Raw genomic sequence first — 17,036 nt, 5'->3', positions numbered from 1 at the left:
AAGAATATACCTGACTAGTAAGAATCTTAAATCCTATGGATTTATATGTCTCCAAAAGAGAATCAAGCGTGTGTACAGCGGCATAAACGCAGCAGTGATAGGATTGGTGAGGTTCGGTGAGCAAATGCAGACCCTTTGAAGTCATATTGCATGATACTCATTCCATGGGTCTCAACTCTCCAGGTTTAAGGGATTCTTCCTTCAGCTACAACATGCATGTGGAACCCAGAGTATGATCCACCGTGTGATCGGGAAACGTGTTCAAATGTGTCTCAGTTTTCGTCCCCTGGTACTCGGGTGCAACATTCCAGTCGCTTTACTAACACTCTCCCCACTTGGAGAGTCAGTGCCTTTAACCTCCTGTTTGGCCCAGTTTGCAATTTCTGCGGAAAATGAACAGGAATAGGGAGAACCAATGAGAGACTAGCTGGAGGTGTCTGGACGGGCAAATTTAACTCTCATTTCCCACCAGGAAGAGGAATTAACCAAAGGCTCAGCGTGCCATGCTGGAACCACACTAGGGCCTGAAGCAATCCTGCGGTGTTGCGGCCAGCTCACAAGAAAGCGAGTTGAAGAAAGGAGCTCAGGGGCACTGTAATTCACAAACCTGCAGAGTTATAAATGACAGCTATCGTCCAAAAATATATTGAAGTAAGGCTGCCAAGAGGACTTGAAAGCGGGGCAGAATTGCAGGAAACCGGTTTCAGGAGGTAGACTGGAATTGCATGTAAAGCATAGGAAAAGAGGCAGAACGTCCACAATGATGCACTTGGCCAAAAAGGGTGTATGCGATTTTTCCTGATTATATTCAGGAAAAAACGCATATGCCATTTTTGGCCAACCAAGCAAGCTTGCAAAGGAAATCTGCACTACAATGAAGTCTCACTGCTCCCCAGTCAAAAGGGCCATCTGAAAAATGTATAAAATCCAGAAAGGCAGGACAGGCCATGGAGAACTGGGAGCCTTGTTATGCTGATGGGCGGTATGTAAATTGCCAACAGCCACTCTGGAGAAGTGTATGGTGTTTCCTGAAACATCTAAAAAACAAAGCAACAGAGCCTAGGGCACTTCCACTTATGGTCCTATAGCTTAGGGAAATTAAAATCAAAAAGACACAGCCACCCCAAAGTTTGGGACGGCTCTGTTTACAAGAACCTCATTTACAGTACAAATTCAATATCACAGAAGGTGAAAAATGGATAAAGAATTTGTGGTACTTACGTACAATGCAATATCACTCAGCAATGAAATCTATATCATCAGGCCCGTAGCAGCATAATGAGTGGATTCAGGTACGATGATTCTAAGTGAGATAAGTCACACAGAAAAAGAAACATCATAAGATATCACTACTACACGGAATGTAAACTTGGCTACACAGAAACTGAATTACAAAACAGAACACGGTCTCAAATGTAGAAAACCAACTTATGCTTGCTTAAGGGGAAAGGTGAGTTGGGGTTCTGCATAAAACCAGAGATTGAAATTAGCACAGATACCATTCCATAAGCCAAATATGTAATAGACAAGAGCTACTCCTTGCTCAACGAAGTGGACTCTACACCCCATATTAATCGCCTAAGAATATACCTGACTAGTAATAATCTTAAAACCTATGGATTTATATGTCTCCAAAAGAGAATCAAGCATGTGTACAGCGGCATAAATGCAGCAGTGATAGGATTGGTGAGGTTTGATGAGCAAATGCAGACCCTTTGAAGTCATATTGCATGGTAGCCATTCCATGGGTCTCAACTCTCCAGGTTTAAGGGATTCTTCCTTCAGCTAAAACATGCATGTGGAACCCAGAGTATGATCAACCGTGTGATCGGGAAACGTGTTCAAATGTGTCTCAGTTTTTGTCCCCTGGTACTCGGGTGCAACATTCCAGACGCTTTACTAACACTCTCCCCACTTGGAGAGACAGTGCCTTTAACCTCCTGTTTGGCCCAGTTTGCAATTTCTGCGGAAAATGAACAGGAATAGGGAGAACCAATGAGAGACTAGCTGGAGGTGTCTGGACGGGCAAATTTAACTCTCATTTCCCACCAGGAAGAGGAATTAACCAAAGGCTCAGCGTGCCATGCCGGAACCACACTAGGGCCTGAAGCCATGCTGCGGTGTTGCGGCCAGCTCACAAGAAAGCGAGTTGAAGAAAGGAGCTCAGGGGCACTGTAATTCACAAACCTGCAGAGTTATAAATGACAGCTATCGTCCAAAAATATATTGAAGTAAGGCTGCCAAGAGGACTTGAAAGCGGGGCAGAATTGCAGGAAACCGATTTCAGGAGGTAGACTGGAATTGCATGTAAAGCATAGGAAAAGAGGCAGAACGTCCACAATGATGCACTTGGCCAAAAAGGGCGTATGCGTTTTTTCCTGAATATATTCAGGAAAAAACGCATACGCCCTTTTGGGCCAACCAAGCAAGCTTGCAAAGGAAATCTGCACTACAATGAAGTCTCACTGCCCCCCGGTCAAAAGGGCCATCTGAAAAAAGTGTAAAATCCAGAAAGGCAGGACAGGCCATGGAGAACTGGGAGCCTTGTTATGCTGATGGGCGGGATGTAAATTGCCAATAGCCTCTCTGGAGAAGTGTATGGTGTTTCCTGAAACATCTACAAAACAAAGCAACAGAGCCTAGGGCACTTCCACTTATGGTCGTATAGCTTAGGGAAATTAAAATCAAAAAGACACAGCCACCCCAAAGTTTGGGACAGCTCTGTTTACAAGAACCTCATTTACAGTTCGAGTTCAATATCACAGAAAGTGAAAAATGGATAAAGAAGTTGTGGTAGGTACGTACAATGCAATATCACTCAGCAATGAAATGTATGTCATCAGGCCCATAGCAGCATAATGAGTGGATTCAGGTACGATGATTCTAAGTGAGATAAGTCACACAGAAAAAGAAACATCATAAGATATCACTACTACACGGAATGTAAACTTGGCTACACAGGAACAGAATTACAAAACAGAACAGGGTCTCAAATGTAGAAAACCAACTTATGCTTTCTTAAGGGGAAAGGTGAGTTGGGGTGCTGCATAAAACCAGAGATTGAAATTAGCACAGATACCGTTCCATAAGCCAAATATGTAATAGACAAGAGCTACTCCTTTCTCAACCAAGTGGAATCAACACCCCATATTAAACGCCTAACAATATACCTGACTAGTAAGAATCTTAAAACCTATGGATTTCTATGTCTCCGAAAGAGAATCAAGCGTGTGTACAGCGGCATAAACGCAGCAGTGATAGGATTGGTGAGGTTCGGTGAGCAAATGCAGACCCTTTGAAGTCATATTGCATGGTACCCATTCCATGGGTCTCAACTCTCCAGGTATAAGGGATTCTTCCTTCAGCTAAAACATGCATTTGGAACCCAGAGTATGATCCACCGTGTGATCGGGAAACGTGTTCAAATGTGTCTCAGGTTTCGTCCCCTGGTACTCGGGTGCAACATTCCAGACGCTTTACTAACACTCTCCCCACTTGGAGAGTCAGTGCCTTTAACCTCCTGTTTGGCCCAGTTTGCAATTTCTGCGGAAAATGAACAGGAATAGGGAGAACCAATGAGAGACTAGCTGGAGGTGTCTGGACGGGCAAATTTAACTCTCATTTCCCACCAGGAAGAGGAATTAACCAAAGGCTCAGCATGCCATTCCGGAACCACACTAGGGCCTGAAGCAATGCTGCGGTGTTGCGGCCAGCTCACAAGAAAGCGAGTTGAAGAAAGGAGCTCAGGGGCACTGTAATTCACAAACCTGCAGAGTTATAAATGACAGCTATCGTCCAAAAATATATTGATGTAAGGCTGCCAAGAGGACTTGAAAGCGGGGCAGAATTGCAGGAAACCGGTTTCAGGAGGTAGACTGGAATTGCATGTAAAGCATAGGAAAAGAGGCAGAACGTCCACAATGATGCACTTGGCCAAAAAGGGCGTATGCGTTTTTTCCTGAATATATTCAGGAAAAAACGCATACGCCCTTTTTGGCCAACCAAGCAAGCTTGCAAAGGAAATCTGCACTACAATGAAGTCTCACTGCCCCCCGGTCAAAAGGGCCATCTGAAAAAAGTGTAAAATCCAGAAAGGCAGGACAAGCCATGGAGAACTGGGAGCCTTGTTATGCTGATGGGCGGGATGAAAATTGCCAACAGCCACTCTGGAGAAGTGTATGGTGTTTCCTGAAACATCTAAAAAACAAAGCAACAGAGCCTAGGACATTTCCACTTATGGTCCTATAGCTTAGGGAAATTAAAATCAAAAAGACACAGCCACCCCAAAGTTTGGGACGGCTCTGTTTACAAGAACCTCGTTTACAGTACAAGTTCAATATCACAGAAAGTGAAAAATGGACAAAGATTTTGTGGTACTTACGTACAATGCAATATCACTCAGCAATGAAATCTATATCATCAGGCCCGTAGCAGCATAATGAGTGGATTCAGGTACGATGATTCTAAGTGAGATAAGTCACACAGAAAAAGAAACATCATAAGATATCACTACTACACGGAATGTAAACTTGGCTACACAGAAACTGAATTACAAAACAGAACACGGTCTCAAATGTAGAAAACCAACTTATGCTTGCTTAAGGGGAAAGGTGAGTTGGGGTTCTGCATAAAACCAGAGATTGAAATTAGCACAGATACCATTCCATAAGCCAAATATGTAATAGACAAGAGCTACTCCTTGCTCAACGAAGTGGACTCTACACCCCATATTAATCGCCTAAGAATATACCTGACTAGTAATAATCTTAAAACCTATGGATTTATATGTCTCCAAAAGAGAATCAAGCATGTGTACAGCGGCATAAACGCAGCAGTGATAGGATTGGTGAGGTTTGATGAGCAAATGCAGACCCTTTGAAGTCATATTGCATGGTACCCATTCCATGGGTCTCAACTCTCCAGGTTTAAGGGATTCTTCCTTCAGCTAAAACATGCATGTGGAACCCAGAGTATGATCAACCGTGTGATCGGGAAACGTGTTCAAATGTGTCTCAGTTTTTGTCCCCTGGTACTCGGGTGCAACATTCCAGACGCTTTACTAACACTCTCCCCACTTGGAGAGACAGTGCCTTTAACCTCCTGTTTGGCCCAGTTTGCAATTTCTGCGGAAAATGAACAGGAATAGGGAGAACCAATGAGAGACTAGCTGGAGGTGTCTGGACGGGCAAATTTAACTCTCATTTCCCACCAGGAAGAGGAATTAACCAAAGGCTCAGCGTGCCATGCCGGAACCACACTAGGGCCTGAAGCCATGCTGCGGTGTTGCGGCCAGCTCACAAGAAAGCGAGTTGAAGAAAGGAGCTCAGGGGCACTGTAATTCACAAACCTGCAGAGTTATAAATGACAGCTATCGTCCAAAAATATATTGAAGTAAGGCTGCCAAGAGGACTTGAAAGCGGGGCAGAATTGCAGGAAACCGATTTCAGGAGGTAGACTGGAATTGCATGTAAAGCATAGGAAAAGAGGCAGAACGTCCACAATGATGCACTTGGCCAAAAAGGGCATATGCGTTTTTTCCTGAATATATTCAGGAAAAAACGCATACGCCCTTTTGGGCCAACCAAGCAAGCTTGCAAAGGAAATCTGCACTACAATGAAGTCTCACTGCCCCCCGGTCAAAAGGGCCATCTGAAAAAAGTGTAAAATCCAGAAAGGCAGGACAGGCCATGGAGAACTGGGAGCCTTGTTATGCTGATGGGCGGGATGTAAATTGCCAATAGCCTCTCTGGAGAAGTGTATGGTGTTTCCTGAAACATCTAAAAAACAAAGCAACAGAGCCTAGGGCACTTCCACTTATGGTCGTATAGCTTAGGGAAATTAAAATCAAAAAGACACAGCCACCCCAAAGTTTGGGACGGCTCTGTTTACAAGAACCTCGTTTACGGTACAAGTTCAATATCACAGAAAGCGAAAAATGGATAAAGAAGTTGTGGTACTTACGTACAATGCAATATCACTCAGCAATGAAATCTATGTCATCAGGCCCGTAGCAGCATAATGAGTGGATTCAGGTACGATGATTCTAAGTGAGATAAGTCACACAGAAAAAGAAACATCATAAGATATCACTAATACACGGAATGTAAACTTGGCTACACAGGAACTGAATTACAAAACAGAACAAGGTCTCAAATGTAGAAAACCAACTTATGCTTGCTTAAGGGGAAAGGTGAGTTGGGGTGCTGCATAAAACCAGAGATTGAAATTAGCACAGATACCGTTCCATAAGCCAAATATGTAATAGACAAGAGCTACTCCTTGTTCAACGAAGAGGACTCAACACCCCATATTAAACGTCTAAGAATATACCTGACTAGTAAGAATCTTAAAATCTATGGATTTATATGTCTCCGAAAGAGAATCAAGCGTGTGTACAGTTGCATAAGCGCAGCAGTGATAGGATTGGTGAGGTTCGGTGAGCCAATGCAGAACCTTTGAGGTCATATTGAATGGTACCCATTCCATGGGTCTCAACTCTCCAGGTTTAAGGGATTCTTCCTTCAGCTAAAACATGCATGTGGAACCCAGAGTATGATCCACCGTGTGATCGGGAAACGTGTTTAAATGTGTCTCAGTTTTCGTCCCCTGGTACTCGGGTGCAACATTCCAGACGCTTTACTAACACTCTCCCCACTTGGAGAGTCAGTGCCTTTAACCTCCTGTTTGGCCCAGTTTGCAATTTTTGCGGAAGATGAACAGGAATAGGGAGAACCAGTGAGAGACTAGCTGGAGGTGTCTGGACGGGCAAATTTAACTCTCATTTCCCACCAGGAAGAGGAATTAACCAAAGGCTCAGTGTGCCATGCCGGAACGACACTAGGGCCTGAAGCAATCCTGCAGTGTTGCGGCCAGCTCACAAGAAAGCGAGTTGAAGAAAGGAGCTCAGGGGCACTGTAATTCACAAACCTGCAGAGTTATAAATGACAGCTATCGTCCAAAAATATATTGAAGTAAGGCTGCCAAGAGGACTTGAAAGCGGGGCAGAATTGCAGGAAACCGATTTCAGGAGGTAGACTGGAATTGCATGTAAAGCATACGAAAAGAGGCAGAACGTCCACAATGATGCACTTGGCCAAAAAGGGCGTATGCGTTTTTTCCTGAATATATTCAGGAAAAAACGCATACGCCCTTTTTGGTCAACCAAGCAAGCTTGCAAAGGAAATCTGCAGTACAATGTAGTCTCACTGCCCCCCGGTCAAAAGGGCCATCTGAAAAAAGTGTAAAATCCAGAAAGGCAGGACAGGCCATGGAGAACTGGGAGCCTTGTTATGCTGATGGGTGGGATGTAAATTGCCAACAGCCACTCTGGAGAAGTGTATGGTGTTTCCTGAAACATCTACAAAACAAAGCAACAGAGCCTAGGGCACTTCCACTTATGGTCCTATAGCTTAGGGAAATTAAAATCAAAAAGACACAGTCACCCCAAAGTTTGGGACAGCTCTGTTTACAAGAACCTCGTTTACAGTTCGAGTTCAATATCACAGAAAGTGAAAAATGGATAAAGAAGTTGTGGTAGGTACGTACAATGCAATATCACTCAGCAATGAAATGTATGTCATCAGGCCCATAGCAGCATAATGAGTGGATTCAGGTACGATGATTCTAAGTGAGATAAGTCACACAGAAAAAGAAACATCATAAGATATCACTACTACACGGAATGTAAACTTGGCTACACAGGAACAGAATTACAAAACAGAACAGGGTCTCAAATGTAGAAAACCAACTTATGCTTTCTTAAGGGGAAAGGTGAGTTGGGGTGCTGCATAAAACCAGAGATTGAAATTAGCACAGATACCGTTCCATAAGCCAAATATGTAATAGACAAGAGCTACTCCTTTCTCAACCAAGTGGAATCAACACCCCATATTAAACGCCTAACAATATACCTGACTAGTAAGAATCTTAAAACCTATGGATTTCTATGTCTCCGAAAGAGAATCAAGCGTGTGTACAGCGGCATAAACGCAGCAGTGATAGGATTGGTGAGGTTCGGTGAGCAAATGCAGACCCTTTGAAGTCATATTGCATGGTACCCATTCCATGGGTCTCAACTCTCCAGGTATAAGGGATTCTTCCTTCAGCTAAAACATGCATTTGGAAACCAGAGTATGATCCACCGTGTGATCGGGAAACGTGTTCAAATGTGTCTCAGGTTTCGTCCCCTGGTACTCGGGTGCAACATTCCAGACGCTTTACTAACACTCTCCCCACTTGGAGAGTCAGTGCCTTTAACCTCCTGTTTGGCCCAGTTTGCAATTTCTGCGGAAAATGAACAGGAATAGGGAGAACCAATGAGAGACTAGCTGGAGGTGTCTGGACGGGCAAATTTAACTCTCATTTCCCACCAGGAAGAGGAATTAACCAAAGGCTCAGCATGCCATTCCGGAACCACACTAGGGCCTGAAGCAATGCTGCGGTGTTGCGGCCAGCTCACAAGAAAGCGAGTTGAAGAAAGGAGCTCAGGGGCACTGTAATTCACAAACCTGCAGAGTTATAAATGACAGCTATCGTCCAAAAATATATTGAAGTAAGGCTGCCAAGAGGACTTGAAAGCGGGGCAGAATTGCAGGAAACCGGTTTCAGGAGGTAGACTGGAATTGCATGTAAAGCATAGGAAAAGAGGCAGAACGTCCACAATGATGCACTTGGCCAAAAAGGGCGTATGCGTTTTTTCCTGAATATATTCAGGAAAAAACGCATAAGCCCTTTTTGGCCAACCAAGCAAGCTTGCAAAGGAAATCTGCACTACAATGAAGTCTCACTGCCCCCCGGTCAAAAGGGCCATCTGAAAAAAGGGTAAAATCCAGAAAGGCAGAACAGGCCATGGAGAACTGGGAGCCTTGTTATGCTGATGGGCGGGATGTAAATTGCCAACAGCCACTCTGGAGAAGTGTATGGTGTTTCCTGAAACATCTAAAAAACAAAGCAACAGAGCCAAGGACATTTCCACTTATGGTCCTATAGCTTAGGGAAATTAAAATCAAAAAGACACAGCCACCCCAAAGTTTGGGACGGCTCTGTTTACAAGAACCTCGTTTACAGTACAAGTTCAATATCACAGAAAGTGAAAAATGGATAAAGAAGTTGTGGTACTTACGTACAATGCAATATCACTCAGCAATGAAATCTATATCATCAGGCCCGTAGCAGCATAATGAGTGGATTCAGGTACGATGATTCTAAGTGAGATAAGTCACACAGAAAAAGAAACATCATAAGATATCACTACTACACGGAATGTAAACTTGGCTACACAGAAACTGAATTACAAAACAGAACACGGTCTCAAATGTAGAAAACCAACTTATGCTTGCTTAAGGGGAAAGGTGAGTTGGGGTTCTGCATAAAACCAGAGATTGAAATTAGCACAGATACCATTCCATAAGCCAAATATGTAATAGACAAGAGCTACTCCTTGCTCAACGAAGTGGACTCTACACCCCATATTAATCGCCTAAGAATATACCTGACTAGTAATAATCTTAAAACCTATGGATTTATATGTCTCCAAAAGAGAATCAAGCATGTGTACAGCGGCATAAACGCAGCAGTGATAGGATTGGTGAGGTTTGATGAGCAAATGCAGACCCTTTGAAGTCATATTGCATGGTAGCCATTCCATGGGTCTCAACTCTCCAGGTTTAAGGGATTCTTCCTTCAGCTAAAACATGCATGTGGAACCCAGAGTATGATCAACCGTGTGATCGGGAAACGTGTTCAAATGTGTCTCAGTTTTTGTCCCCTGGTACTCGGGTGCAACATTCCAGACGCTTTACTAACACTCTCCCCACTTGGAGAGACAGTGCCTTTAACCTCCTGTTTGGCCCAGTTTGCAATTTCTGCGGAAAATGAACAGGAATAGGGAGAACCAATGAGAGACTAGCTGGAGGTGTCTGGACGGGCAAATTTAACTCTCATTTCCCACCAGGAAGAGGAATTAACCAAAGGCTCAGCGTGCCATGCCGGAACCACACTAGGGCCTGAAGCCATGCTGCGGTGTTGCGGCCAGCTCACAAGAAAGCGAGTTGAAGAAAGGAGCTCAGGGGCACTGTAATTCACAAACCTGCAGAGTTATAAATGACAGCTATCGTCCAAAAATATATTGAAGTAAGGCTGCCAAGAGGACTTGAAAGCGGGGCAGAATTGCAGGAAACCGATTTCAGGAGGTAGACTGGAATTGCATGTAAAGCATAGGAAAAGAGGCAGAACGTCCACAATGATGCACTTGGCCAAAAAGGGCATATGCGTCTTTTCCTGAATATATTCAGGAAAAAACGCATACGCCCTTTTGGGCCAACCAAGAAAGCTTGCAAAGGAAATCTGCACTACAATGAAGTCTCACTGCCCCCCGGTCAAAAGGGCCATCTGAAAAAAGTGTAAAATCCAGAAAGGCAGGACAGGCCATGGAGAACTGGGAGCCTTGTTATGCTGATGGGCGGGATGTAAATTGCCAATAGCCTCTCTGGAGAAGTGTATGGTGTTTCCTGAAACATCTAAAAAACAAAGCAACAGAGCCTAGGGCACTTCCACTTATGGTCGTATAGCTTAGGGAAATTAAAATCAAAAAGACACAGCCACCCCAAAGTTTGGGACGGCTCTGTTTACAAGAACCTCGTTTACGGTACAAGTTCAATATCACAGAAAGCGAAAAATGGATAAAGAAGTTGTGGTACTTACGTACAATGCAATATCACTCAGCAATGAAATCTATGTCATCAGGCCCATAGCAGCATAATGAGTGGATTCAGGTACGATGATTCTAAGTGAGATAAGTCACACAGAAAAAGAAACATCATAAGATATCACTAATACACGGAATGTAAACTTGGCTACACAGGAACTGAATTACAAAACAGAACAAGGTCTCAAATGTAGAAAACCAACTTATGCTTGCTTAAGGGGAAAGGTGAGTTGGGGTGCTGCATAAAACCAGAGATTGAAATTAGCACAGATACCGTTCCATAAGCCAAATATGTAATAGACAAGAGCTACTCCTTGCTCAACGAAGAGGACTCAACACCCCATATTAAACGTCTAAGAATATACCTGACTAGTAAGAATCTTAAAATCTATGGATTTATATGTCTCCGAAAGAGAATCAAGCGTGTGTACAGTGGCATAAGCGCAGCAGTGATAGGATTGGTGATTTTCGGTGAGCCAATGCAGAACCTTTGAAGTCATATTGAATGGTACCCATTCCATGGGTCTCAACTCTCCAGGTTTAAGGGATTCTTCCTTCAGCTAAAACATGCATGTGGAACCCAGAGTATGATCCACCGTGTGATCGGGAAATGTGTTCAAATGTGTCTCAGTTTTTGTCCCCTGGTACTCGGGTGCAACATTCCAGACGCTTTACTAAAACTCTCCCCACTTGGAGAGTCACTGCCTTTAACCTCCTGTTTGACCTAGTTTGCAATTTCTGCGGAAAATGAACAGGAATAGGGAGAACCAATGAGAGACTAGCTGGAGGTGTCTGGACGGGCAAATTTAACTCTCATTTCCCACCAGGAAGAGGAATTAACCAAAGGCTCAGCATGCCATGCCGGAACCACACTAGGGCCTGAAGCAATCCTGCGGTGTTGCGGCCAGCTCACAAGAAAGCGAGTTGAAGAAAGGAGCTCAGGGGCACTGTAATTCACAAACCTGCAGAGTTAAAAATGACAGCTATCGTCCAAAAATATATTGAAGTAAGGCTGCCAAGAGGACTTGAAAGCGGGGCAGAATTGCAGGAAACCGGTTTCAGGAGGTAGACTGGAATTGCATGTAAAGCATAGGAAAAGAGGCAGAACGTCCACAATGATGCACTTGGCCAAAAAGGGCGTATGCGTTTTTTCCTGAATATATTCAGGAAAAAACGCATACGCCCTTTTTGGCCAACCAAGCAAGCTTGCAAAGGAAATCTGCACTACCATGAAGTCTCACTGCCCCCCGGTCAAAAGGGACATCTGAAAAAAGTGTAAAATCCAGAAAGGCAGGACAGGCCATGGAGAACTGGGAGCCTTGTTATGCTGATGGGCGGGATGTAAATTGCCAACAGCCACTCTGGAGAAGTGTATGGTGTTTCCTGAAACATCTAAAAAACAAAGCAACAGAGCCTAGGGCACTTCCACTTATGGTCCTATAGCTTAGGGAAATTAAAATCAAAAAGACACAGCCACCCCAAAGTTTGGGATGGCTCTGTTTACAAGAACCTCATTTACAGTACAAATTCAATATCACAGAAGGTGAAAAATGGATAAAGAATTTGTGGTACTTACGTACAATGCAATATCACTCAGCAATGAAATCTATATCATCAGGCCCGTAGCAGCATAATGAGTGGATTCAGGTACGATGATTCTAAGTGAGATAAGTCACACAGAAAAAGAAACATCATAAGATATCACTACTACACGGAATGTAAACTTGGCTACACAGAAACTGAATTACAAAACAGAACACGGTCTCAAATGTAGAAAACCAACTTATGCTTGCTTAAGGGGAAAGGTGAGTTGGGGTGCTGCATAAAACCAGAGATTGAAATTAGCACAGATACCATTCCATAAGCCAAATATGTAATAGACAAGAGCTACTCCTTGCTCAACGAAGTGGACTCTACACCCCATATTAATCGCCTAAGAATATACCTGACTAGTAATAATCTTAAAACCTATGGATTTATATGTCTCCAAAAGAGAATCAAGCATGTGTACAGCGGCATAAACGCAGCAGTGATAGGATTGGTGAGGTTTGATGAGCAAATGCAGACCCTTTGAAGTCATATTGCATGGTAGCCATTCCATGGGTCTCAACTCTCCAGGTTTAAGGGATTCTTCCTTCAGCTAAAACATGCATGTGGAACCCAGAGTATGATCAACCGTGTGATCGGGAAACGTGTTCAAATGTGTCTCAGTTTTTGTCCCTTGGTACTCGGGTGCAACATTCCAGACGCTTTACTAACACTCTCCCCACTTGGAGAGACAGTGCCTTTAACCTCCTGTTTGGCCCAGTTTGCAATTTCTGCGGAAAATGAACAGGAATAGGGAGAACCAATGAGAGACTAGCTGGAGGTGTCTGGACGGGCAAATTTAACTCTCATTTCCCACCAGGAAGAGGAATTAACCAAAGGCTCAGCGTGCCATGCCGGAACCACACTAGGGCCTGAAGCCATGCTGCGGTGTTGCGGCCAGCTCACAAGAAAGCGAGTTGAAGAAAGGAGCTCAGGGGCACTGTAATTCACAAACCTGCAGAGTTATAAATGACAGCTATCGTCCAAAAATATATTGAAGTAAGGCTGCCAAGAGGACTTGAAAGCGGGGCAGAATTGCAGGAAACCGATTTCAGGAGGTAGACTGGAATTGCATGTAAAGCATAGGAAAAGAGGCAGAACGTCCACAATGATGCACTTGGCCAAAAAGGGCATATGCGTCTTTTCCTGAATATATTCAGGAAAAAACGCATACGCCCTTTTGGGCCAACCAAGAAAGCTTGCAAAGGAAATCTGCACTACAATGAAGTCTCACTGCCCCCCGGTCAAAAGGGCCATCTGAAAAAAGTGTAAAATCCAGAAAGGCAGGACAGGCCATGGAGAACTGGGAGCCTTGTTATGCTGATGGGCGGGATGTAAATTGCCAATAGCCTCTCTGGAGAAGTGTATGGTGTTTCCTGAAACATCTACAAAACAAAGCAACAGAGCCTAGGGCATTTCCACTTATGGTCGTATAGCTTAGGGAAATTAAAATCAAAAAGACACAGCCACCCCAAAGTTTGGGACGGCTCTGTTTACAAGAACCTCGTTTACGGTACAAGTTCAATATCACAGAAAGCGAAAAATGGATAAAGAAGTTGTGGTACTTACGTACAATGCAATATCACTCAGCAATGAAATCTATGTCATCAGGCCCATAGCAGCATAATGAGTGGATTCAGGTACGATGATTCTAAGTGAGATAAGTCACACAGAAAAAGAAACATCATAAGATATCACTAATACACGGAATGTAAACTTGGCTACACAGGAACTGAATTACAAAACAGAACAAGGTCTCAAATGTAGAAAACCAACTTATGCTTGCTTAAGGGGAAAGGTGAGTTGGGGTGCTGCATAAAACCAGAGATTGAAATTAGCACAGATACCGTTCCATAAGCCAAATATGTAATAGACAAGAGCTACTCCTTGCTCAACGAAGAGGACTCAACACCCCATATTAAACGTCTAAGAATATACCTGACTAGTAAGAATCTTAAAATCTATGGATTTATATGTCTCCGAAAGAGAATCAAGCGTGTGTACAGTGGCATAAGCGCAGCAGTGATAGGATTGGTGAGGTTCGGTGAGCCAATGCAGAACCTTTGAAGTCATATTGAATGGTACCCATTCCATGGGTCTCAACTCTCCAGGTTTAAGGGATTCTTCCTTCAGCTAAAACATGCATGTGGAACCCAGAGTATGATCCACCGTGTGATCGGGAAATGTGTTCAAATGTGTCTCAGTTTTTGTCCCCTGGTACTCGGGTGCAACATTCCAGACGCTTTACTAAAACTCTCCCCACTTGGAGAGTCACTGCCTTTAACCTCCTGTTTGACCCAGTTTGCAATTTCTGCGGAAAATGAACAGGAATAGGGAGAACCAATGAGAGACTAGCTGGAGGTGTCTGGACGGGCAAATTTAACTCTCATTTCCCACCAGGAAGAGGAATTAACCAAAGGCTCAGCATGCCATGCCGGAACCACACTAGGGCCTGAAGCAATCCTGCGGTGTTGCGGCCAGCTCACAAGAAAGCGAGTTGAAGAAAGGAGCTCAGGGGCACTGTAATTCACAAACCTGCAGAGTTAAAAATGACAGCTATCGTCCAAAAATATATTGAAGTAAGGCTGCCAAGAGGACTTGAAAGCGGGGCAGAATTGCAGGAAACCGATTTCAGGAGGTAGACTGGAATTGCATGTAAAGCATAGGAAAAGAGGCAGAACGTCCACAATGATGCACTTGGCCAAAAAGGGCGTATGCGTTTTTTCCTGAATATATTCAGGAAAAAACGCATACGCCCTTTTTGGCCAACCAAGCAAGCTTGCAAAGGAAATCTGCACTACCATGAAGTCTCACTGCCCCCCGGTCAAAAGGGACATCTGAAAAAAGTGTAAAATCCAGAAAGGCAGGACAGGCCATGGAGAACTGGGAGCCTTGTTATGCTGATGGGCGGGATGTAAATTGCCAACAGCCACTCTGGAGAAGTGTATGGTGTTTCCTGAAACATCTAAAAAACAAAGCAACAGAGCCTAGGGCACTTCCACTTATGGTCCTATAGCTTAGGGAAATTAAAATCAAAAAGACACAGCCACCCCAAAGTTTGGGACGGCTCTGTTTACAAGAACCTCATTTACAGTACAAATTCAATATCACAGAAGGTGAAAAATGGATAAAGAATTTGTGGTACTTACGTACAATGCAATATCACTCAGCAATGAAATCTATATCATCAGGCCCGTAGCAGCATAATGAGTGGATTCAGGTACGATGATTCTAAGTGAGATAAGTCACACAGAAAAAGAAACATCATAAGATATCACTACTACACGGAATGTAAACTTGGCTACACAGAAACTGAATTACAAAACAGAACACGGTCTCAAATGTAGAAAACCAACTTATGCTTGCTTAAGGGGAAAGGTGAGTTGGGGTGCTGCATAAAACCAGAGATTGAAATTAGCACAGATACCATTCCATAAGCCAAATATGTAATAGACAAGAGCTACTCCTTGCTCAACGAAGTGGACTCTACACCCCATATTAATCGCCTAAGAATATACCTGACTAGTAATAATCTTAAAACCTATGGATTTATATGTCTCCAAAAGAGAATCAAGCATGTGTACAGCGGCATAAACGCAGCAGTGATAGGATTGGTGAGGTTTGATGAGCAAATGCAGACCCTTTGAAGTCATATTGCATGGTAGCCATTCCATGGGTCTCAACTCTCCAGGTTTAAGGGATTCTTCCTTCAGCTAAAACATGCATGTGGAACCCAGAGTATGATCAACCGTGTGATCGGGAAACGTGTTCAAATGTGTCTCAGTTTTTGTCCCCTGGTACTCGGGTGCAACATTCCAGACGCTTTACTAACACTCTCCCCACTTGGAGAGACAGTGCCTTTAACCTCCTGTTTGGCCCAGTTTGCAATTTCTGCGGAAAATGAACAGGAATAGGGAGAACCAATGAGAGACTAGCTGGAGGTGTCTGGACGGGCAAATTTAACTCTCATTTCCCACCAGGAAGAGGAATTAACCAAAGGCTCAGCGTGCCATGCCGGAACCACACTAGGGCCTGAAGCCATGCTGCGGTGTTGCGGCCAGCTCACAAGAAAGCGAGTTGAAGAAAGGAGCTCAGGGGCACTGTAATTCACAAACCTGCAGAGTTATAAATGACAGCTATCGTCCAAAAATATATTGAAGTAAGGCTGCCAAGAGGACTTGAAAGCGGGGCAGAATTGCAGGAAACCGATTTCAGGAGGTAGACTGGAATTGCATGTAAAGCATAGGAAAAGAGGCAGAACGTCCACAATGATGCACTTGGCCAAAAAGGGCGTATGCGTTTTTTCCTGAATATATTCAGGAAAAAACGCATACGCCCTTTTGGGCCAACCAAGCAAGCTTGCAAAGGAAATCTGCACTACAATGAAGTCTCACTGCCCCCCGGTCAAAAGGGCCATCTGAAAAAAGTGTAAAATCCAGAAAGGCAGGACAGGCCATGGAGAACTGGGAGCCTTGTTATGCTGATGGGCGGGATGTAAATTGCCAATAGCCTCTCTGGAGAAGTGTATGGTGTTTCCTGAAACATCTACAAAACAAAGCAACAGAGCCTAGGGCACTTCCACTTATGGTCCTATAGCTTAGGGAAATTAAAATCAAAAAGACACAGCCACCCCAAAGTTTGGGACGGCTCTGTTTACAAGAACCTCGTTTACGGTACAAGTTCAATATCACAGAAAGCGAAAAATGGATAAAGAAGTTGTGGTACTTACGTACAATGCAATATC

Source organism: Pseudorca crassidens, chromosome 1, assembly GCF_039906515.1.
Source record: "Pseudorca crassidens isolate mPseCra1 chromosome 1, mPseCra1.hap1, whole genome shotgun sequence".
NCBI lineage: Eukaryota > Metazoa > Chordata > Mammalia > Artiodactyla > Delphinidae > Pseudorca > Pseudorca crassidens.
The sequence above is the reverse complement of the archived record's forward strand: the minus strand, read 5'-3'. Positions refer to the sequence as shown.